Source organism: Heptranchias perlo, chromosome 12, assembly GCF_035084215.1.
Source record: "Heptranchias perlo isolate sHepPer1 chromosome 12, sHepPer1.hap1, whole genome shotgun sequence".
In the NCBI taxonomy this organism is placed as follows: domain Eukaryota; kingdom Metazoa; phylum Chordata; class Chondrichthyes; order Hexanchiformes; family Hexanchidae; genus Heptranchias; species Heptranchias perlo.
The window spans coordinates 6,573,762-6,599,542 of record NC_090336.1 but is presented as its reverse complement, the minus strand read 5'-3'; positions in this window follow the sequence as shown (position 1 = coordinate 6,599,542).

Here is a 25,781-nt window from a genome sequence, read left to right as displayed (position 1 = left end):
TGCGCCCCCCCCTCCGCTCTCGGTGCGCCCCCCCTCCGCGAGCGCCCCCCCTCCGCTCTCGGTGCGCCCCCCCTCCGCGAGCGCCCCCCCTCCGCTCTCGGTGCGCCCCCCCTCCGCTCTCGGTGCGCCCCCCCCCCTCCGCTCTCGGTGCACCCCCCCCTCCGCTCTCGGTGCGCCTCCCCCTCCGCTCTCGGTGCGCCTCCCCCTCCGCTCTCAGTGCGCCTCCACTCTCGGTGCGCTCCCCTCCGCTCTCGATGCGCCCCCCCTCTGCTCTCCGTCCCCCCCCCCCTCCGCTCTCGATACGCTCCTCTTCCCTCTCGGTGCGCCCCCCTCCGCTCTCGGTGCGCTCCCCTCCGCTCTCGGTGCGCCCCCCTCCGCTCTCGGTGTATCCCCCTCCGCTCTGCTGACTAATCAAATGCACCTTACCCCTTACTGCACCGAATCCCCTCACTCACCAAATTCCCAATTATGGACTCTGTCGAAACCAGACTCTGTCGATAGCTGGTACTCCATCCTCCCTCACTCCGTGCCCCCTCAGTCCACTTGAATCTATGAGCCCTCCTTACATGATAGGGCCGATATCTCAGCTGGCTCCACTCTCACCTTTCTCGATCTCTGCCTTTATCTACCTGATATCGCCATTTAATTTGACTTTGATAATTTGCGATCTGTCCTGAATACTCTTGTAAAAGTGCCCTTTTTAAATCTGCTCGGTAAAAGTTGCTTAAAGGAGACGAGAGAACACAAAAGAGTCTCCTAACTAACAAAGAAAACAACATCTACTGAAGACTTCCCCCAACAAAGACAAAGAGCTTCTGTTCTTGCTACTCTATTCCATTACAGATTGTCACCAAGTGGAGGGTTGAAAAAGCCTTCGATTTTATATCTTAATTTGAAAGGGATGTCTCCCTACATTCACTTCACCAATCAGGGTGAAACCTGTGCTGGAAGGTCTTGCCACACCCCATTATGCCAATCAAACCTGATAAATGTGGAGTCCTGTGGCTGTCATTGAGTCACTGGAGCATGGCATTCCTTGGAGAGGGGCAGACTTTGTGTCTTGTTTTTAGAACCCCCTACTGATCCATTTTGCATTTCTTGAGTTTTTTTTCACAAAAATGGGGAAATGTGACATGTTTATTTTTCCAGGTTTTACAGCAACACCTTTACTGCTGTGAGGAATGTCTCGTATACGGTCATTTCTGGGGGCCATTACTTAGGACCTTTAATGGCTTTAATTGCTTTATGGCTTTTAGCTTAGAAGACTTTCATTGTTAAATTCCTGAGGCATTGGGACCGATTCTGGGAAAGGCGGGACCTGTACAAGCTGGACGGGTTGCATCCAAGCAGAACCGGAACCAATATCCTTGTGGGGGATTTGCTAGTTCTGTTGGGGAGGGTTTAAACTAGTATGGCAGGGGGATGGGAACCAAAGGGCAGGTACAGATAGGACAAATTCAGTCCAGGAAACGGGAAGTAGAAAAGTAGTTAGTGACGTAGTTAGTGACTCAGAAAGGCAAAAGAAGCAAAGGTTAAATTGTGTTCAGCACAGGAATTTGACGAGGTTTAAGGGTATATCCTTCAATGCAAGGAGTATTACAAACAAAGCAGATGAGCTAAGGGCACAGATACACACATGGCAGCATGATATCACTGCTATAACGGAAACCTGGCTTAAAGAGGGGGATAATTGGCAGCTCAATATTCCTGGATATAGAGTTTTCAGGCAGGATAGAGTGGGTGATAAAAAAGGAGGGGGGTAGCATTATTGGTTAAAGAATCAATTATAGTTGTGAGAAGGGATGATATGCTAAACGGATCATCAATTGAGGCCATATGGGTTGAGCTAAGAAATAAAAAAGGGGCAGTCACACTACTAGGAATGTACTATAGACCCCCGAATAGTGAAAGGGAGATAGAAGAACAAATATGCAGGCAAATTTCTGAGCGCAAAAATAAGAGGGCAATAATAGGAGGGGACTTCAACTACCCTAACATCAATTGGGATTCAAACAGTGTGAGGAGCACAGAGGGTGCAAAATTCTTGATCGGTGTTCAGGAGAACTTTTTTAGCCAGTACGTGACAAGCCCAACAAGAGCGGATGCAATTCTAGATTTAGTCCTGGGAAATGAAGATGGGCAAGTGGGTGAAGTGACAGTGGGTGACCATATTGGGGATAGTGACCACAATTCAGTTAGTTTTAACAATATTATGGAAAAGGAGAGTTAAATCAGGAGTAAATGTTTTAAATTGGGGGAAGGCAATTTAAGAGGTGATTTGGCAGAAGTGGGCTGGACACAACTAGTTGAGTAGAAATCAATGGCAAGCCAGTGGGAGGCACTAAAAAGTAAAGTTCTATGGGTACAATGCAGTCATGTCCCGTCAAAGAAAAAGGGTGGCACTGCCCAATTTAGAGCCCCCTGGTTGTCTAGAAGTATACAAGGCAAGATAAAGCAGAAAAAGAAAGCTTGCGACTGTCACAGAAAACTAAATACTGCAGAACGCCTAGAGGAGTATAGAAAGTACAGGGATGACGTAAAAAAGGAAATAAGGAAAGCAAAGAGAGGGCATGAAAAAATATTAGCTAGTAAGATTAAAGAAAACCCAAAGATGTTTATCAGTACATTAAGAACAAGAGGATAGCTAAGGAAAAGGTGGGACCTATCAGGGATGATAAGGATAACTTGTGTGTCAAAGCAGAGGATGTGGGTAGGGTTTTAAATGAATATTTTGTCTCCATATTCACAAAGGAAAGGGATGATCCGGATGTAGTAGTTAGAGGAGAGGTGTGAAATATTGGATCAGGTAAACATAACGAGAGAGGAAGTACCAGAGGGACTGGAATCCTTGAACGTTGATAAATCACCAGGGCCAGATGGATTATTTCCTAGCCTATTGAAGGAAGCCAAGGAGGAAATAGCGGATGCTCTGAGGATCATTTTCCAATCCTCACTAGATACAGGGGAGGTACCAGAGGACTGGAAGACTGCAAACATGGTACCATTGTTTAAAAAGGGTACGAGGGAAAGGCCGAACAATTATAGGCCGGTCAGTCTTACCTCGGTTGTGGGCAAACTATTCGAATCAATACTGAGAGATAGGATAAACTGTCACTTGGAAAGGCATGGTTTAATCAGGGATAGTCAGCATGGATTTGTTCAGGGAAGGTCATGCCTTACCAATCTGATTGAATTCTTTGAGGAAGTGACAAGGAGAATTGATGAGGGTAGTGCAGTGGATGTTGTCTACATGGATTTTAGTAAGGCATTGGACAAGGTCCCACATGACAGACTGGTCAGAAAGGTAAAAACCCATGGGATAGAGGGAAATGTGGCAAATTGGATCCAAAATTGGCTCAGTCACAGGAAACAAAGGGTAAAGGTCGATGGATGTCTTGGCGAATGGAAATCCGTTTCCAGTGGTGTTTTTTTTTTATTCGTTCATGGGATGTGGGCGTCGCTGGCAAGGCCGGCATTTATTGCCCATCCCTAATTGCCCTTGAGAAGGTGGTGGTGAGCCGCCTTCTTGAACCGCTGCAGTCCGTGTGGTGAAGGTTCTCCCACAGTGCTGTTAGGAAGGGAGTTCCAGGATTTTGACCCAGCGACGATGAAGGAACAGTGATATATTTCCAAGTCGGGATGGTGTGTGACTTGGAGGGGAATGTGCAGATGGTGTTGTTCCCATGTGTCTGCCGCTCTTGTCCTTCTAGGTGGTAGAGGTCGTGGGTTTGGGAGATGCTGTCGAAGAAGCCTTGGCGGGTTGCTGCAGTGCATCCTATGGATGGTACACACTGCAGCCACAGTGCGCCGGTGGTGAAGGGGGTGAATGTTTAGGGTGGTGGAAGGGGTGCCAATCAAGTGGGTTGCTTTGTCCTGGATGGTGTCAAGCTTCTTGTGTGTTGTTGGAGCTGCACTCATCCAGGCAAGTGGAGAGTATTCCATCACGCTCCTGACTTGTGCCTTGTAGATGAGTGGAAAGGCTTTGGGGAGTCAGGAGGTGAGTCACTCGCCGCAGAATACCCAGCCTCTGACCTGCTCTCGTAGCCACAGTGTTTATGGCTGGTCCAGTTAAGTTTCTGGTCAATGGTGACCCCCAGGATGTTGATGGTGGGGGATTCGGCGATGGTAATGCCGTTGAATGTCATGGGGAGGTGGTTAGACCCTCTCTTGTTGGAGATGGTCATTGCTTGACACTTGTCTGGCGCGAATGTTACTTGCCACTTATGAGCCCAAGCCTGGATGTTGTCCAGGTCTTGCTGCATGCGGGCTCAGACTGCTTCATTATCTCAGGGGTGGCGAATGGAACTGAACACTGTGCAATCATCAGCGAACATCCCCATTTCTGGCCTTATGATGGAGGGAAGATCATTGATGAAGCAGCTGAAGATGGTTGGGCCTTGGACACTGCCCTGAGGATCTACTGCAGCAATGCCCTGGGGCTGAGATGATTGGCCTCCAACAACCACTACCATCTTCCTTTGTGCTAGGTATGACTCCAGCCACTGGAGAGTTTCCCCCCTGATTCCCATTGACTTCAATTTTACTCGGGCTCCTTGGTGCCACACTCGATCAAATGCTGCCTTGATGTCAAGGGCAGTCACTCTCACCTCACCTCTGGAATTCAGCTCTTTTGTCCATGTTTGGACCAAGGCTGTAATGAGGTCTGGAGCTGAATGATCCTGGCGGAACCCAAACTGAGCATCGGTGAGCAGGTTATTGGTGAGTAAGTGCCGCTTGATAGCACTGTCGATGACACCTTCCATCACTTTGCTGATGATTGAGAGTAGACTGATGGGGCGGTAATTGGCCGGATTGGATTTGTCCTGGTTTTTGTGGACAGGACATACCTGGGCAATTTTCCACATTGTCGGGTAGATGCCAGTGTTGTAGCTGTACTGGAACAGCTTGGCTAGAGGTGCAGCTGGTTCTGGAGCACAAGTCTTCAGTACTACAGCTGAGATGTTGTCGGGGCCCATAGCCTTTGCTGTATCCAGTGCACTCAGTCGTTTCTTGATATCATGTGGAGTGAATCGAATTGGATGAAGACTGGCTTCTGTGATGGTGGGGATATCGGGAGGAGGCCGAGATGGATCATCCACTCGGCACTTCTGGCTGAAAATGGTTGCAAATGCTTCAGCCTTGTCTTTTGCACTCACATGCTGGACTCCGCCATCATTGAGGATGGAGATGTTTACAGAGCCTCCTCCTCCCGTTAGTTGTTTAATTGTCCACCACCATTCATGACTGGATGTGGCAGGACTGCAGAGCTTTGATCTGATCCGTTGGTTGTGGAATCGCTTAGCTCTGTCTATAGCATGTTGCTTCCGCTGTTTAGCATGCTGAGTTGTAGCTTCACCAGGTTGGCACCTCATTTTTAGGTACGCCTGGTGCTGCTCCTGGCATGCTCTTCTACACTCCTCATTGAACCAGGGTTGATCACCTGGCTTGTTGGTAATGGTAGAGTGAGGAATATGCCGGGCCATGAGGTTACAGATTGTGCTGGAATACAATTCTGCTGCTGCTGATGGCCCACAGTGCCTCATGGATGCCCAGTTTTGAGCTGCTGGATCGGTTCTGAATCTATCCCATTTAGCACGGTGGTAGTGCCACACAACACGTTGGACGTGTCCTCAGTGCGAAGACGGGACTTCGTCTCCACGAGAACTGTACGGTGATCACTCCGACCAATACTGTCATGGACAGATGCATTTGCGACAAGGAGATTGGTGAGGACGAGGTCAAGTAAGTCTAGCAGCTATGTCCTTCAGGACTCGGCCAGCTCGGTCAGTATTGGTGCTACCGAGCCACTCTTGGTGATGGACATTGATGTCCCCCACCCAGAGTACATTCTGTGCCCTTGCTACCCTCAGTGCTTCCTCCAAGTGGTGTTCAACATGGAGGAGGACTGATTCATCAGCTGAGGGAGGGCGGTAGGTGGTAATCAGCAGGAGGTTTCCTTGCCCATGTTTGACCTGATGCCATGAGATTTCATGGGGTCTCGAGTCAATGTTGAGGACTCCCAGGGCCACTCCCTCTTGACTGTATACCACTGTACCGCCAACTCTGGTGGGTCTGTCCTGCCGGTGGGACAGGACATACCCAGGGATGGTGATGGAAGAGTCTGGGACGTTGGCTGAAAGGTATGATTCTGTGAGTATGGCTATGTCAGGCTGTTGCTTGAATAGTCTGTGGTACAGCTATCCCAATTTTGGCACAATTCCCCAGATGTTAGTGAGGAGAACTTTGCAGGGTCGCCTGGGCTTGGTTTGCCTTTGTCGTGTCCAGTGCCTCGTGGTCTGATGCCGGGTGGTCCGTCCGGTTTTATTCTTATTGTGACTTTTTTTTAGCCACATGGCTCAGTGTTGGGTCCCTTGCTGTTTGTGGTATATATTAATGATTTGGACTTGAATGTAGGGTGCATGATTGGCAAATTTGCAGATGACACAAAAATTGGCTGTGTCGTTGATAATGAAGAGGATAGCTGTGGACTCCAAGATGATATCAATGGGTTGGTGGAGTGGGCGGAAAAGTGGCAAATGGAGTTCAACCCAGAGAAGTGTGAGGTAATGCTCTTAGGGAGGGCAAACAATAAAAGGGAATATGCAGTAAACAGGAATATATTGAGAGGGGTCGAGGAAGTGAGAGACCTTGGTGTGCATGTACACAGGTCCCTGAAGGTGGCAGTAGAGGTAGATAAGGTTGTGAAGAAGGCATACGGAATGCTCTCTGTTATTAGCCAAGGTATAGAATACAAACGCAGGGATGTAATGATGGAACTGTATAAAAGGCTGGTAAGGCCACAGCTGGAGTATTGTGCACAGTTCTGGTCACCACATTACAGGAAGGACGTAATTGCTCTGGAGAGAGTGCAGAGAAGATTTACGAGAATGTTGCCAGGGCTTGAAAATTGCAGCTACGAGGAGAGATTGAATCGGCTGGGGTTGTTTTCCTTGGAGCAGAGGAGGCTGAGGGGTGACTTGATTGAGGTGTACAAAATTATGAGGGGCCCAGATAGAGTAGACAGGAAGTATCTGTTTCCCCTAGCGAAGAGTTCAAGAACTAGAGGATATAGATTTAAGCTGATTAGAGTCATAGAGTCATAGAGTTATACAGCACGGATAGAGGCCCTTCGGCCCATCGTGTCCGCGCCGGCCATCAAGCCCTGTCTATTCTAATCCCATATTCCAGCATTTGGTCCGTAGCCTTGTATGCTATGGCATTTCAAGTGCTCATCCAAATGCTTCTTGAATGTTGTGAGGGTTCCTGCCTCCACAACCCTTTCAGGCAGTGAGTTCCAGACTCCAACCACCCTCTGGGTGAAAAAGTTCTTTCTCAAATCCCCTCTAAACCTCCGGCCTTTTACCTTGAATCTATGTCCCCTTGTTATAGAACCCTCAACGAAGGGAAAAAGCTCCTTAGTATCCATCCTATCTGTGCCCCTCATAATTTTGTACACCTCAATCATGTCCCCCCTCAGCCTCCTCTGCTCCAAGGAAAACAAACCCAATCTTCCCAGTCTCTCTTCATAGCTGAAGCGCTCCAGCCCTGGTAACATCCTGGTGAATCTCCTCTGCACCCTCTCCAAAGCGATCACATCCTTCCTGTAGTGTGGCGACCAGAACTGCACACAGTACTCCAGCTGTGGCCTAACCAGTGTTTTATACAGCTCCATCATAACCTCCTTGCTCTTATATTCTATGCCTCGGCTAATAAAGGCAAGTATCCCATATGCCTTCTTTACCACCTTATCTACCTGTTCCGCCGCCTTCAGGGATCTGTGAACTTGCACACCAAGATCCCTCTGACCCTCTGTCTTGCCTAGGGTCCTCCCATTCATTGTGTATTCCCTTGCCTTGTTAGTCCCTCCAAAGTGCATCACCTCGCAATTTTCCGGGTTAAATTCCATTTGCCACTGTTCCGCCCATCTGACCAACCCATCTATATCGTCCTGCAGACTGAGGCTATCCTCCTCGCTATTTACCACCCTACCAATTTTTGTATCATCAGCGAACTTACTGATCATACCTTTTACATTCATATCCAAGTCATTAATGTAGACCACAAACAGCAAGGGACCCAGCGGAAAGATTAGAGGAGACATGAGGAAAAACTTTTTTACCCAGAGGGTGGTGGGTGGATGGAATCGCTCCCCGAATTGGTGGTAGTGGCAAGGACCCTCAACTCTTTGAAAAAGTACCTGGACCTGCACCTAAAGTGCTGTAAGCTGCAGGACTATGGACCGGGTGCTGGAAGGTGGGATTAGAATGGGCACCTGGTTGTTCTTCGAGCTGGCGCGGACACGATGGGCCGAATCTCCCTCTTCTGTGCTGTATCTTTTCTATGGTTCCATGCTCAGGAAAACAAGGCTGACACCTGAAATGTCTTTGGATAAGCAGTTATACCAACATTAGTCAATTGGTACTTATGCTCAAATATAGCAATATAAAGTAACTGACATTCATATATAGTTGTGTGTCATAATTGGTAGCGAATGGCTTCTCTTCCCACTCCCGCACCGTTACCTCTGGAGTCTCCCAAGATCTATCCTTGGCCCCCTCCTATTTCTCATCTGCATGCTGCCCCTCAGCGACATCATCCAAAAACACGACGTCAGATTCCACGTGTACACTAATAACGCCCAGCTCTACCTCACAAACAACTCCTTCGACCCCTCCACTGTCTCTCATTTGTCACACTGCTTGTCCGACATCCAGTATTGGATAAGCAAAAATTTCCCCCAGCTAAATACTGGGAAGACCGAAGACATGGGGCTCGATTTTCCCGGAAATTGCAGGCACGTTGGGGACAGAGGGGCTCCGAAAATCAGGGAAATCCCATTCGGGCTCGGAAGCCGGCTCCAACCCGCCGACTTCTGAGTTCCCCACGGATGCACCTGTGTGCGCACGGGTGTCCCGAATCCAGAACTCCCCCGGCAATTAAAGCATCCGGGATGATAATTAAAGAGCCAAATGTAGATCATTGAGGTACTTAAGGCACTTTACTTGTGACATATTAGGTAGTTGGCACAATTTTTTACTTACCTGGGTGGCTTGCCCATCGCTTCAGATTCACAGCTGGTGAAACCAGGCGTGAAGCACCGGATCAGGCAAAAAGAAACTAAATAAATTAAATAAAAAACGATTGCACGAAGTTAAAACACAAAATCAACCTACCTTTCCACCCTGCTCTGTTGTCTCCCTCTCCATTCTCCCCCTCTTACCCTCCCCGATCACCCCCTTTTCACCCCCCCGATATCTGCCCGATCTCCCCCTCTTCACCCCCCAATGTCCCCCTGATCGTCCCCTCTCCCCCACCCCGATCTCCCCCCCCCGATCTTCCCCTCTCCCCCCCAACCTGATCTTCCCCTCTCCCCCCCGACCCCAATCTTCCGTTCTAGCACCGGATGACGTCTCGCTCTTTCTCTTTTTCTCTCCCCCCTCTCCTTGCATTGCAGCTCCTGACGGAGAGCACGTTACGATGCGATCGCGTTGGAAACAGTAAGTTTTGTTTATTTGGGTTTGCTACGCGCACCTTCACCTCCGCCCCCCCACCCCCCACCACCCGCTGTCAACCCGCCACCATTTCAAAATTGAGCCCATTGTTTTTGGTCCCCGCCGCAAACTCCATTCCCAGGCCACGACTCCATCCCTCTCCCTGATCACTGTTTGAGGCTGAACCAGGCCGTTCGCAAACTTGGCGTCCTATTTGACCCTGAGATGAGCTTCCAATCACATATCCGCTCCATCACCAAGACCGCCTACTTCCACCTCCGTAACTTTGCCCGTCTCCGCCCTTGCCTCAGCTCATCTGCTGCTGAAACCCTCATCCATGCCTTTGTTATCTCTAGACTGGACTCCAATGTTCTCCTGGCCAACCTTCCATCTTCCACCCTCCATAAACTTCAGCTCATCCAAAACTCTGCTGCCTGTATCCTAACTTGCACCAAGTCCCGTTCTCCCATCACCCCTGTGCTCACTGACCTACATTAGCTCCCTGTCCGGGAACTTCTCAATTTTAAAATTCTTATCCTTGTTTTCAAATCCCTCCATGGCCTCGCCTCTCCCTATCGCTGTAACCTGCTCCAGCCCTACCAACCTCCGAGATTTCTGCGCTCCTCCAATTCTTGCTTTTTGCGCATCCTCGATTTTAATTGCTCCACCATTGGCAGCCGTGCCTTCAGCTGTCTAGGCCCTAAGCTCTGGAATTCCCAAATTCCCTCCCGAAACCTCTCCGCATCTCGACCTCTCTCTCCTCCTTTACGATGCTTCTTAAAACCTACATCTTTGACCAAGCTTTTGATCATCTGTCCTAATACCTTCTGATGTGGCTCGGTATCAAATTTTGTTTGATAACGTTCCTGTGACGCGCCTTGGGATGTTTTACTACATTAAAGGTGCTGTATAAATGCAAGTTGTTGTTGTGATTCTTATGATTTACCATGGCACTTTTCGTTAAATCATTCATTTTCTTTCACATGTCTCTCAAAGCATGGCAGGTTGTGGAGACCATTTTTACTTTCCACGTTATTGCCTTGGATGCCTGATGGACTTTCTGTTTAATAGTGAGTTGCCCTCTCAGCCCAGTTCTCCATTCCATGAATTCAGCCATGATAAACCGAAGGATTTCTTCAGTGAAGACAGCCTTTCTACGAATGGGATAAATATATACCCAGGATTCACAAGCATAGACTAAACTTCTATTAATTTGTTAATCCTAAATGGATCAACAAATTACTTTGAAGCAAAATAAAGAGGAAAGATAAACTTTATAAATCCTTTGCGGAGAAAGGTGAAGGGATCCACTGAGATGAATACAGGAACATGTTAAACAGGTCGTCAGAGCAATAAAGAGGGACCTAGAAAATTACATAGCTGTAGACAGAAAATATAAGAGTAAGAAATTCTTTCAGGATTATAACAGTGAAAAGATAGTCAGAGAATAGATGAGAACACTCAAACATGCTAACATACCAAAACTTAGGTGGAAGTTAAAATAGACTAAGAGGGCTCCAAATACATAAATCCCCAAGATTAGGTGGTATTTATTCCTGAGTAAGAAGAGATGCAAAGTATGAGATTTGTGGGATATTGCTGGTTGTTACGATGGAATCAATGAACATTAGGTAGCTTCTGATAGATTGGATATAGGCTCATGTGGTGCCCATTTACAAAGAGGGCACTGATTCAGACGCCTACAGATCCATTAGTCTTGATACTGAGTAAAAATTACCCCTATAATAGTAACCTGGTAAACAGCAGCCAACATGATATCAGAACAGAAAGATCTTTCCTGACCCGTCTCCTTGACTTTCTTGAGGAAGAATACTGGTGAGGATGACGATACCTCGAAGGAGTGCAGTCCAGAGCAAATCCATGGCATCATGGGGCAAAGGACTGCACAGGGGGGGCACAGCAAAGTGTAGAAATGCAGTGGTCAAAGGGAATTTGATAGTCAGGGTGATAGGCAGGTGTTTCTGCAACCGCTGACGTGAGTCCCGCATGGTGTGTTGCCTCCCTGGTGTAAGGGAAGATGACATAATTGAACGGGTGCAAAACGTTTTGTGGTTGGGAGTGGGAGTGGAAAATAAATGCACTGAGCATGGTAACTAAGGTTGGGGAGCTGCAGGCACAAATTGCCACATGAGGTATGATATAGTGACAATAACGGAGACTTGGCTCAAACAAGGAGAGGATTGGGAACTTAATATTCCTAGCTACAAGATATTCAGGTATAACAGGGAAAGAAGAAAGGAGGGGGTGGCCGTATTAATCAAAGATACTGTTACAGCACTGGAAAGGGATGATGTGCTTGAGGATTCAAAGACAGAATCTATTTGGTTAGAATTAACAATACAGGAGCTATTACACTGCTGGGTGTGTACTGTAGGCAACCAAATAGTGGAGGCCATCAAATAGTGGGAAGGAGATAGAGGAGCAAATTTGCAGAAAGATGCAAAAACTTTAGAATTGTGATAATGGGGAACTTTAATTATCCTAATATAGACTGGGAAAAAAGTGTACAAGAGGGGGATGAATTCTTGAAATGTATACAAGCGAACTTTCTTGATCAATATGTTTCCAGCCCAACGAAGAAGGAAGCAGTGCTGGATCTCGTTCTGGGGAATGAAGTGGGGCAAGTGGAGCATGTTTCATTGGGGGAGCATTTGGGAAACAGTGATCATAATATCATTAGGTTTAGAGTAGTTTTGGAAAAGGACAAGGAAAAATCAAATGTAAAAATGCTTAACTGGAGGAGAGCTAATTTCAGTGAGTTGAAAAGGGAGGATTGAAATCAAAGATTGGCAGGTACAACATTAAATGAGCAATGGGAGGATTTCAATGAGGAGAAAGTTCTGGTTCAGACTAGACACATTCCCACGACGGTGAAAGGAAGGGTATCCAAAGACTAAAGATATAGATTAAAATGAAACTGAAAAAGGAGGCTTATGACAAATGTCAGGTTCATAATACAGTAGAGATCCAAGCTGAATACAGAAAGTACAGAAGAGAACTGAAAATGAAAATGAGGGCCAAAGAGAGTGTATGAGAATAGATTAGCGGGTAACATAACAGGGAACCCAAAAGTTTTCTACAAACATATAAACAGTAAAACAGTAATCAAAGGAAGGTTGGGGCCGATTAGAGAGCAGAAAGGCAATCTTCTTTTGGAGGCAGAGGGCATGGCTGAGGTCCTAAATGAATACTTTGCATCTGTCTTCACTAACAAAGAGGATGTTGCCAATGTCACAGTAAAGGAGGAGGTACTAGAGAAATTGGATACAATGAAAATAGATAAAGAGGTACTGAAAAGGTTGGCAGTGTTCAATGTAGAAAAGTCACCCAGTCTGTATGGGATGCATCCTGGGTTGCTGAGGGAAGTAAGGGTGGAAATTGCTGAGGCTCTGGCCGCAATCTTCCAATACTCCTTAGATATATGGGAGTGGTGCCAGAGGATTGGAGGATTGCAAATGTTACATCCCTGTTCAAAAAAGGGGAGAGGGATAAACCTGGCAACTGCAGGCCAGTCAGCCTGATGGCGGTGGTGGATAAACTTTGAGAGACAATAATCAAGGACAAAATTAATTGGCACTTGGAAAAATGGGTTAATAAATGAAAGCTAACTTAGATTTATTAAAGGCAATTGTGGTTGACTAACTTGATTGAGTTTTTTGATGAAGTAACGGAAAGGATTGATGGATGTAGTGCAGTTGATGTTGTGTATATGGATTTTCAAAAGGTGTTTCATAAAGTACCACATAATAGACTTGTCAGCAAAATTGAAGCCCATAGGTTTAAAGTTGCAGTGGCTGCATGAATACAAAAACTGGCTAAGGGACAGAAAGCAAAGAGTCGTGATGAACCGTTGTTTTTCAGACTGGAGGGAAGTATACAGTGATGACCACTGCTCTTTTTGATGTATATTAATGACCTGGACTTGGGTATACAGGGCATAATTTCAAAGTTTACAGATGACACGAAACTTGGAGATGGAGTAAACAGTGAAGAGGATAGCAACAGACTTCAGGAAGACAGAGACAGACTGGTGAAACGGGCAGACACGGCAGATGAAATTTAACACAAAATGTGAAGTGATTCATTTTGATAGAAAGAATGATGAGAGCTAATATAAACTGAATGATACAATTTTAAAAGGGGTACAGGAATAGAGAGACCTGGGGGTGTACATCCCCAAATCCTTGAAGGTGGCAGTACAAGTTGAGAAGGCTGTTCAAAAAAAGCATATGGGATCTTATTAATACAGGCAGAGTACAAAAGCAAGGAAGTTATGCTAAACCTTTATAAAACACTGGTTCGGCCTCAGCTGGAGTATTGTGGCCAATTCTGGGCACCACACTTTGGGGAGGATGTCAGGCCATGGAAAGGTTGCAGAGGAGATTTACTAGAATGGGATCAGGGATGTCGGACTTCAGTTACGTGGATAGACTGGAGAAGCTGGGATTGTTCTCCTTAGAGCAGAGAAGGATAAGGGGAGATTTGAAAGAGGTGTTCAAAATGATGAAAAGTTTTATTAGAGTAAATAAGGAGAAACTGTTTCCAGTGGCAGATGGATCGGTGACCAGAAGACACGGATTTTAGGTGATTGGCAAAAGAACCAGAGGCAACATGAGGAAAAGAACTTTTACGCAGCGAGTTGTTATGATCTGGAATGCACTGCCTGAAAGTGTGACAGAAACAGATTCATTAGTAACTTTCAAAAGGGAATTGGATAAATACTTGAAGGGGAACATTTTTCAGGGCTATGGGGAAAGAGCTGGGGAGTGGGACTAATCAGACAGCTCATTTTATGATGTGCGTCCCAGGAGAATTAGGAAACAGCCTACGACAAAGTGTTCCTCAACTTCCATGTTCCACATTAAAGCCTACTATTTAAAAGATTAAAGGAGTGAGACTCAGGATAATACTTGGGAATGGATAAGAAATAGCTGACGGGCAGGAAACAGAAATTATATCAGAGTATGGGTGAGGGAAGTGCTGAATGGAGTGCTGCAGGATTTGTTGTTTGGACTCCTATTGATTCCAAATTACATTAAAGACGTGGATTCAGAAGCTTAATGCAAACTGGCTAAATTCGTAGACGATACCAAATTAAGAGAGGCGGAGGCAAATAGGACGCAGTCAGCATGGCTTTACGAAGGGGAAGTCATGTCTGACAAATTTGCTTGAGTTCTTTGAGGATATAACGTACAGGGTGGATAAAGGGGAACCAGTGGACGTAGTGTATTTAGACTTCCAGAAGGCATTCGACAAGGTGCCACATAAAAGATTATTGCTCAAGATAAAGAATCACTGGATTGGGGGTAATATTCTGGCATGGGTGGAGGATTGGTTATCTAACAGGAAGCAGAGAGTTGGGATAAATGGTTCATTCTCGGACTGGCAACCAGTAGCCAGTGGTGTTCCGCAGGGGTCGGTGCTGGGTCCCCAACTCTTTACAATCTATATTAATGATTTGGAGGAGGGGACCGAGTGTAACATATCAAAGTTTGCAGATGATACAAAGATGGGAGGGAAAGTAGAGAGTGAGGAGGACATAAAAAACCTACAAGGGGATATAGACAGGCTGGGTGAGTGGGCGGAGATTTGGCAGATGCAATACAATATTGGAAAATGTGAGGTTATGCACTTTGGCAGGAAAAATCGGAGAGCAAGTTATTATCTTAATGGCGTGAAACTGGAAAGTACTGCAGTACAAAGGGATCTGGGGGTCCTAGTGCAAGAAAATCAAAAAGTTAGTTTGCAGGTGCAGCAGGTGATCAAGAAGGCCAACGGAATGTTGGCTTTTATTGCTAGGGGGATAGAATATAAAAACAGGGAGGTATTGCTGCAGTTACATAAGGTATTGGTGAGACCGCACCTGGAATACTGCATACAGTTTTGGTCTCCATACTTAGGAAAAGACATACTTGCTCTCGAGGCAGTACAAAGAAGGTTCACTCGGTTAATCCCGGGGATGAGGGGGCGGACATATGAGGAGAGGTTGAGTAGATTGGGACTCTACTCAATGGAGTTCGGAAGAATGAGAGGCGATCTTATTGAAACAAAAAGATTGTGAAGGGGCTTGATCGGGTGGATGCGGTAAAGATGTTCCCAAGGATGGGTGAAACTAGAATGAGGGGACATAATCTTAGAATAAGGGGCTGCTCTTTCAAAGCTGAGATGAGGAGAAACTTCTTCTCTCAGAGGGTAGTAGGTCTGTGGAATTTGCTGCCCCAGGAAGCTGTGGAAGCTACATCATTAAATAAATTTAAAACAGAAATAGACTGTTTCCTAGAAGTAAAGGGATTTAGGGGTTACGGGGAGCGGGCAGGAAATTGGACCTGAATTAAGATTTGAGCTTAGGATCAGATCAGCCATGATCTTATTGAATGGCGGAGCAGGCTCGAGGGGCCGATTGGCCTATTCCTGCTCCTATTTCTTATGTTCTTATGTAAGAGAGGCAGTTTAATTTGAAGAGGCAGCATGGCAACGACAAAATGTGATAAAATGTGTAAGTTGGCAGAAGAATGGCAGATGAAATTTAAAGGATTGCAAATAGGAAGAAAAAAATGGACATCATCAGTATCCCATGAATAGTGTTAAACTTGCCATGGATGAAGTCAAAAGAGACGTATAAACGTGATTTGCCTGCTATACGCCCTGGCCAGTATAACTTGGTAGCGTTATTTCAGTAATGAACAAGAATGTTCCTTCTATGTAGCTCCACTCTGATCTGCAGCTTTATTTAAATGGAATACAAACTGTAACCCCACACCACTTAGTGGGCATTAGAAGGTCATAAGTACAGAAACAGTAACTGAACACTAACGAGGCATTATTTACTTACTTATGTTTGTTCTTGTATTCAGTGCACCTTAACGGGGTGAGAACTAGTATACACAGCTGTTTCTGCCTGAAATAAACAGAGCACTTAAGACACTATAACCAGCAACAGTGCAAGTGGATAATGGTTATCACTTTTTAGCTGATATAAGCGATGGCCTATTTCAAACATGCACATTTAAAGTGGCGGGAACTGTATAAGGGTTTTTGAAGATTTGTCGTTGAATCACTGTCCAGCTGCAATCAGCAAAGCAAATAGAATACTTGACGATATAATGAAATAATAGAGTACAATTCAGAGGAAATCATGCTTAAATTGTATGGTACTATATCAAGTTCTTATCACCAAGATGCAAGGGGTAGTGTTAGGAGAAAAGCGATGTAACTGATCCCTAGGGAGAATTTTAAACCCCAAGAATGGGTGACTTGTGAAAATCATTGGTTTTTTCTAGCGCGACCGCAACCCGGCTCCAACACGCCCACTTCCAGGTTTAACGTGGGCACATTTGATTGCATGTGCGCAGCCAAAACACGGAAGTCACGTCCCCAATTACTGCCAGTGGGCGGGTACTTAACACGTCAATTAAGATTGTTGAGGTAGTTCAGGTAGGCATTTTTTTAATTCATTCTTAAACAAAAACAAATTTAACGCCTCCTGCATGGGTTTCCTGGGGCTTCTGAATCTCACCATTGAAACTGAGGCGAGATTCAGCTGAAGTTGATTTGGGCTTTCAAACCTGTGATTGATACATTTCAATAAAAGCTCAGGTACTGCACCTTGTCTCTTAGTTTTCTCAGGCAAATGTTTGACTGAGAGTTCTTTGTTGAGACATTTTTAGCAAAATTTTAAAGCCCCTCAAACTGACAGCATCAGGATGGGGGGAGTGCAATGGGTGTATTCCAGAGGACATCTGAGGAGGAGGAAAATGACCATCCACAGCAGCCATGTTGTTCTGTGTTGGGATCTGCAGGTGCACAACAAGGATTTGGAGAACAATAGAGAGGGGAGCAACAGAGGTGCGAGGTCACAGGAGGCACAACCCACGTGAGAGGGTATGCAGGCAGAGGTTGAGCTTCCTGGACCTCTCTGAGGAGCATTGCCTACGCAGGCTCAGATTGAGTTGGCAGGTAGTCGCAGATATCTGCAGCCTCCTTGAGGAAGAGTTGCTCCCTGCTGGACTTGTTGGAAGTTGCAGTAAAAGTAACCACTACCCTCAATTTCTTCACCTCTGGGTCCTTCCAGGGCTCTGCTGGAGACATCTCTCGGGGTATGTCCCTCATCTGCACATAAGTGTATCAGACAGGTGACGGAAGGGATGTTTGCCGGAGCGTCTGATTATGTAAACTTCACGTGCGACGACAACAGCCAGAACGAGCAGGCAGTGGGTTTTGCCTCTCTGGCTGGCTTCCCACTGTAAAGGGTTAGAAACTGACTTTTACCATTATCAGCCCTAACCTCCTCAGTATATTGATAATGTTATCAGCATACCACATGATCCTCAGCTAAAATGACAACTTTACTGTCACGCTGCCAAGTGCGGGCGGGACTCTTGACATTGTATAAATATACAGCTCGAACAAGGGTTCAGGGTAGAGGTCGAGATGTTGTACCAGAAGGGGCCAGATGGACTACGTGCTCTACCCAGAGGAGGAATGGGGTAATATCGTTTTGCTTCTCTGTAAATTACTGCTTAATATTGAAATATATTAGAACTCGCTTGTATTTGAAATAATGAACTGTTGCACCCTGTAGAAATGCATAAAGAGAAACCTGACCATATTAACTCTCTCTAATACACCTAACTCACGAATATAGAAATGCATGATGGATATTTGACCATATTAACTGACCAGCTAATTCAATTTAAAGCTCACATAATAGTTTCTCACGAAAACACATAGAAGCACAATTGTGTAATTACTTTGAGCTTTCTCATGTTGATAGCTGTCTGACGAACAGAAATGAATGACCATATAGCCTTGAGACTAGCTATAGACTTACTGATAATAAAGACAGTTTCTTAGGGAAAAAGCACTTTCCCAGGCCTGTGTCCAAAATATCGAGACGGCCATGGGAACCAGAGGGTGGGTGCCCTATTTTGATTGACTAACTACCTGAACCAATAAAGAATGTACGTGTACGCCCATATTCTGTGACCAGGTGGGCGTTGTTATTGAACTGTATAAACGTGAGCTGTTTCTTGAACTCAGCGAAGACGTATTCTCAACCATTGTTTGAGGCACTCTTCCACTTGTACAAGTTTCTTAATAAATTCTCGCTTGTCTTAATAAGTGCTTGGGTGTTAATGCTTTGTATAGAGTAAGTAATATTAAGTTTAAGTTTTCGACAGTTTCTTGGAGGTTCCACCGAGATCGCTTGTGATCCGCGGTAAGTATGGACACAGGTTGTCTGTACAAGCCGCAGACGCATTGCGATTAGTAAATGTATGCATTAACTGACGTGACTAATTCTTCTGTTTGTCTTTAGGAATTGGAAGGTGATCATAGGAAATGTGTTTCGTATAGACAAGGAGAAAAACAAAAGGGAAAAAAAGGCACGTGACAGATTACTCGATATTGTCAGCTGCGGTGTTGTCGTAATGGGCTGAGAGAGAGCAATAACGGAGTAGATCTGCGAAACCGGTAAAATAACTAGAGTGATGTTGAGGCTGCTGTGTGGGGCCGACAGACGGTCAGCTGCTAGTGGAAGCGCCAGAGAAAAAAAGAGGTAACAAGGCTACAGACTTTTAGAGTAAAATAAAATTTTAACATTCGGAACAGTGTGAAATTGTAATTTGAACAAGTCTGTAGTGGCAACAAACGCAGGCTGGTGTTGATGTCACGTAGTGTTAAGGTATATAAGAATCTTGTGTAAGTCAGCTGATCCAACCAATTGCAGACGTTTCTCTCACGCACCTAGCCTGAGCTAGTTATTAAGAGGGTTTTAACCCCACGTGAAGGCCAAGACCCTAAAGTAGGTGTCGAGAACAAATGACGTCTTGTCCAATCGGCTGAATTATCAAGTATAGAATTGTGATAGTTAAGATAGGTCTTGATTATTGTGTAATTACAGTGTGAAGGATTGTATAAACTATAAGCGCAGGGCGCTAGTTGAGAGCGCAATACCGGGTGACGATCCGGAGGGGTAAAGGGGTGTCCAATGTGTGAGTGTTTGTCTGGTACCAACGAAGGAGTAGCGAACCTACGTCAATTCAAAGTATAAGGATCAACAAGGTCATCTATGTGCGGAACCACAAGAGATGGGTGAGATCCTGAATGAATATTTCACATAGGTATTTACGGTTGAGAAAGGCATGGATGTTAGGGAACTTGGGGAAATAAATAGTGATGTCTTGAGGAGTGTACATATTACAGAGAGGGAGGTGCTGGAAGTCTTAACGCGCATCAAAGTAGATAAATCTCCGGGACCTGATGAAATGTATCCCAGGACGTTATGGGAGGTTAGGGAGGAAATTGCGGGTCCCCTAGCAGAGATATTTGAATCATCCACCGCTACAGGTGAGGTGCCTGAAGATTGGAGGGTAGCAAATGTTGTGCCTTTGTTTAAGAAGGGCGGCAGGGAAAAGCCTGGGAACTACAGACCGGTGAGCCTGACATCTGTAGTGGGTAAGTTGTTAGAGGGTATTCTGAGGGACAGGATCTACAGGCATTTGGAGAGGCAGGGACTAATTAGGAACAGTCAGCATGAATTTCTGAATGTCTCAATCAAATTCATGAATGTCTCACGAATTTGATTGAGTTTTTTGAAGGGGTAACCAAGAAGATATATGAGGGCTGTGCAGTAGACGTGGTCTACATGGACTTCAGCAAAGCATTTGACAAGGTACCGCACGGTAGGTTGTTACATAAGGTTAAATCTCATGGGATCCAAGGTGAGGTAGCCAATTGGATACAAAATTGGCTTGACGACAGAAGACAGAGGGTGGTTGTAGAGGGTTGTTTTTCAAACTGGATGCCTGTGTCCAGCGGTGTGCCTCAGGGATCGGTGCTGGGTCCGCTGTTATTTGTTATTTATATTAATGATTTGGATGAGAATTTAGGAGGCATGGTTAGTAAGTTTGCAGATGACACCAAGATTGGTGGCACTGTGGACAGTGAAGAAGGTTATCTAGGATTGCAACGGGATCTTGATAAATTGGGCCAGTGGGCCGATGAATGGCAGATGGAGTTTAATTTAGATAAATGTGAGGTGATGCATTTTGGTAGATCGAATCGGGCCAGGACCTACTCCGTTAATGGTAGGGCGTTGGGGAGAGTTATAGAACAAAGAGATCTAGGAGTACAGGTTCATAGCTCCTTGAAAGTGGAGTCATAGGTGGATAGGGTGGTGAAGAAGGCATTCGGCATGCTTGGTTTCATTGGTCAGAACATTGAATGCAGGAGTTGGGATGTCTTGTTGAAGTTGTACAGGGCATTGGTGAGGCCACACTTGGAGTACTGTGTACAGTTCTGGTCACCCTATTATAGAAATGATATTATTAAACTAGAAAGAGTGCAGAAAAGATTTACTAGGATGCTACCGGGACTTGATGGTTTGACTTATAGGGAGAGGTTAGACAGACTGGGTCTTTTTTCCCTGGAGAGTAGGAGGTTAAGGAGTGATCTTATAGAAGTCTATAAAATAATGAGGGGCATAGATAAGGTAGATAGTCAAAATCTTTTCCCAAAGGTAGGGGAGTCTATAACGAGGGAGCATAGATTTAAGGTGAGAGGGGAGAGATGCAAAAGGGTCCAGAGGGGCAATTTTTTCACTCAAAGGGTGGTGAGTGTCTGGAACGAGCTGCCAGAGGCAGTAGTAGAGGCGGGTACAATTTTGTCTTTTTAAAAGCATTTGGACAGTTACATGGGTAAGATGGGTATAGAGGGATATGGGCCAAATGCAGGAAATTGGGACTAGCTTAGTGGTATAAACTGGGCGACATGGACATGTTGGGCCGAAGGGCCTGTTTCCATGTTGTAACTTCTATGATTCTATGATAAGTGTTTGTCTGATTAGAGAATAAGTGTTTGATAGAGTATAAGTGTTTGTTTAAAGTTTAAAGTGAGAGTGTACAAAATAAAGTATAAGATGAGAAGCAGATAAAACACGATGCTTAAAAGTAAGCAAAAAAGGAAATCCTCACTGAGACCGGTGATGATTATGGTCCGGAAGGAAGTTTAGAAAGATACGTATATGAGGAAGATAGGATGGGATCCAAAAGATGACTCTGGTCGACAGTTTAGATGGTGGCAGACGCAGGATAAAAAAAAACACAAAAAAAGGACGGCGATAATGATCATATTGGCTTTCAATTTTCGTCTGAAAGATAAGATTAGGGAAAAGGCTGTTTGCAAAGCTAAAGCAGAGTCTGAAAAGAAAGTAAAGGAGCTGCAAGCAAACAAGTTGGTCAATAAGAAACATTGGAGAAAACACTATGATTAAAATAAATTTCAAAAATAGTGTGCAAAATATATAGAGTAAAACAATCCACAAATGTGAGAAATGAAGGACAAAATATCAGTCAAACCTGTGTGAGGAGAAAATTTGAAGACAAATTGCCAAGTAGCTAAACAAAAAAAAGGGTGTTTAAATTTGCTGACTGTCTAGCAGAGTAGAATGAAATATGGAAACTTCATCTCAGAGGGAGAAGTGTCAAATTACTGCTACCACGAGAGCCAGTTAATGTTAACCCCTTCCATTCCAAAAAGCCATACTGTCATGCCACCTTATCAGCCAAGAGCAGTTCAAACAGATAGGAATGACCCAGTCGGTTGAGAACTGTCTGAGGCTTGCCCAGAACACAGGTGAACATGAGGTAACAGTTGGTATAGGTTATGTTATTAAAATTGACCCAATTACTCGGAAATGCCAAAGGCTACAATTTGACTGAGATATAAGTTTCCACACAGACAATGCTACAGTGAAAAATTGACAAGAAAGGTGAATGTAAAACAAATCGTATGACGAGAAAGCATAGGTTCGACAATTGGAAGTCCATTACTTGAGCTATGTATTGACACAGGGTACTAAACGCCTACCAGAAGATAGGAAATTGACCATTTCAAATTTGCCCCGTCCACAGTACATTAAGGAAGTTCGACAAGTTCTGGGACTATTCAATTTTATTTTGAACTATTCACGAATAGTAGCTCCAATACAAGATCTGACCAAAGGGGGGAGACCTTCCCTGACAAATTATATAACTCGCATTGAGAATGTAATGTATGATAACGTGCAACATGAGCTTGTACCGGTAGTACTAGATTTAACCGATACGGCCCTACCCACATGGTGTTCTAAGAAAACTCAACAATTATATCAACACCTCCTAACTCAAGTGTTAAAACAAGGCGCGACATGGAATGGAGGTGGACATCGTAAAAGAGATAAACAAATGTGGAGACGTAAAAGGTCTGTGATAAACGATATAGCAACTGCCTTTAATATGGGTGCCTCAGTTGTTAACGCCATTGATTTGGCAACATTAGATCAAAAGGTCAGAGATTTAGGGTCTCGCATTAAATATATATTAAAAAAAAATGAAAATACAGATAAGGAATGGTCTGAGGATCAAACGCTGACCATACATTTGCAAAAGATAGCTACAGTGCTAGAAACACATGCCCAAACCATTAATAAATTAATAAAAGAGGAATATAATGTATCTCAGCAGGCCGCTGCTAATGACATCTGCAGTACATATGGTAACTGGATTGTGGAACAGACACGAGAGAACCTAGCCCAGATGCAGGCAGGGGAAGTACCATTATGGATAATGAATCAATAACTGAGGGTGAACCTGACCCGTGGGCATGATGGAGGTGGTACCTCCAAGCAGCTATTAGCAAACAAGAACATCACCCCTTGCCAATTCAGGGCAATGGTGCGGGTGTACCCCACTCAAGTGGAGTGTAAACCTGACGGACGAGGGCTCCTAGGGTTGGTACTAGTAATACCGGTGATGGCACCCGAAACCCAGGGATGAGAGGTGTACCAAGTACAGAATATTGGGGTAGTGAACGACGGAATGCACATATCCCATCACAATATGTTACCATATGCTGTAAAAATTAAAGGGAATTTGGCTGGAACAAAATTAGAGCGATGTGTTACTAGACATGCTATCATTGTATGTCCACACAGTATTGGACACAGCCCAGAAGCACAGTGTGGGTTTAACAATACCGGTACCAATCAGGATATTAACTGTACCATGGAGACCCTAGGGGCGGATCTAAAACCCACTCAAGTGGCATATGCCGGAAAGGGTGAATACTGTGTTACAACTAATTTGAGAACGTTTAAATATGCCAATCTAACTTGTGATATTTTAAGTCCAGAGTTCTGCTTCATTCCTGAAGTCCCGGTTCGGATTGGACTTGAGGAACTGGTAGAGATACACCGGCATAACCTCACCACCGTACAAGTTTCTGAGGATATCAAAAAGGACTTAAAAGAATATCAGGACACATTTGGGTATCTGATACCCCTGTTGCCTGAATACTTGAAAGCATTGCGAATGGAGATATGCCTCTCCCAGAAGGTTTATTATAACCTACAACAGAACAATAAAAACATTAAGCATGACACTGACCAAATTAAAGTCACCACTTGGTGGGATGACCTCTGGAATTGGGGACTGAATATACAGATCCATCCTTGGATTAGATTAATTTCATATGTATTAGTCGTAGTGCAGTTTGTTGTAATAGGCTTCTTGATTTTCATGGCATGTAATAAATGTAAGCAGAGGATGAAGGGTTTGGCAAAGGTAGTAAAACAGAGCCTGGGTGAGAATGTCCCCATTGTCTCTGTGATTTCAACTAAGAACACATCTTAATGGTACCGGGGTAGCACCTGCTGGGGTAAGGTGCATGTAAAAGGGGAGACAATCATAGTTTGATAGGATTATCAGATGCTGTGCCTCTCTTCCACCCGGACTGGTGGCCAACACGAAGGGAACCTGGTTAAAATGAGGTACAGCATCTTGCATATGTAAAATTCAGGGGATATCTAGGTGCTTGCAAGAGGGCAACACTGAGCGGGGCATACCTATGGGCAACCATGGGTGACGGATAAAGGTTGGCTATCTTGGCTTAGCCAAGAAGATATTGTAGGGATAAAATTTGGATTAAGGGATAGAAAGGGGTGGGCCCCAATTCACCGGTATAAAACGGTCTGAAAGGTACCATTCAGTCTAGTTAGGCTGGAAACAAAATATAAAGCACCATGGGATATTTGACTATGTTAGCCCTTTTCAAACTAACATGGATAGGTTTAGCTGACCAAGGACATTCCCAGCTTACTTGAGAAATGTTTAGAAGGAGTCTGTTCCTGAGAAGAGATAAGAGTGCAAAGGCGTATTGATGAAACATCTGCTGATGGGAATTAGCATAGGACTTGTTATAACCCCTGCTGCAAGTAGACACAATCGCGTTTCAAGGGAACTGCATGTCAATACTTTCTTATACATGTCATATATGTATGCAAAACATCAAGGTATCTCTAGTTGCTGGGTGTGCTTACATATCCCAATACAATCCAAGGGAGGCATTCCCCTCAGACCAGTCCCCCTAAATTCCCAAGAAATAGCAGAATGGGTAATAAATCAAATTAAAATTAACGGGAACAGAATGCGAGATAATGGCTGGATAAACGCGAAGACAAGTAAGGCAATGTTTGTGAGAAAACAATGGAAGGAGTATACAATCACAACAAAATGTGAAATCAAATTTCGGGGGTGGTACCAACCCAATTACGATCGGACCCGTAAACCTCCTTTTTAATCCTTACAAATACACCAAGATCTAATGGAACAACATGTTTGAGTAAGAACTCAGCAGGGGGTGATACGATGGGATGGAGTAATTGCACTCAGTATATAAATATGACAGAAACCAGCATCAGTAGTACCATCAGATGGAAGCCTTGCACAGGCGGCCAAATTTACATAGACAGAATACATGTTAAAAATTCTCCCGCAATAACTGCGTATAATGAAACTTACTTTATTTGTGGTCATGGTTGCCTCTAAAATGGACAGGATCATGTTACTTGGGATATGTAATACCATATGTTCAACATTCATTGTCCCTGCCTCAACATCCTACTGGGCAACGAGTAAAAAGGGTAATTACTGAGGCCGACCGGTTCTGGGCCATTGCTTTCCCTAGGTGGGGAGTGAGTAAGACCACCAGAGAAATTATTAATTTGGCCAAAATCTGGGAAATAGTTGCTAATGATACGGCAGAAGCCTTAAAGGAAATGAGTGCAGAAATGATAGCCATTCGGAAGGTCACCTTACAGAACCGTATGACCCTTGATTACCTATTGGCAGAGAAAGGAGGAACATGCGCACTAATTGGATCTGAATGTTGTACCTACATACCTGATAGTTCAGAGAATATTACTAATTTGGCCGATCACATCCAAAAGGAAAT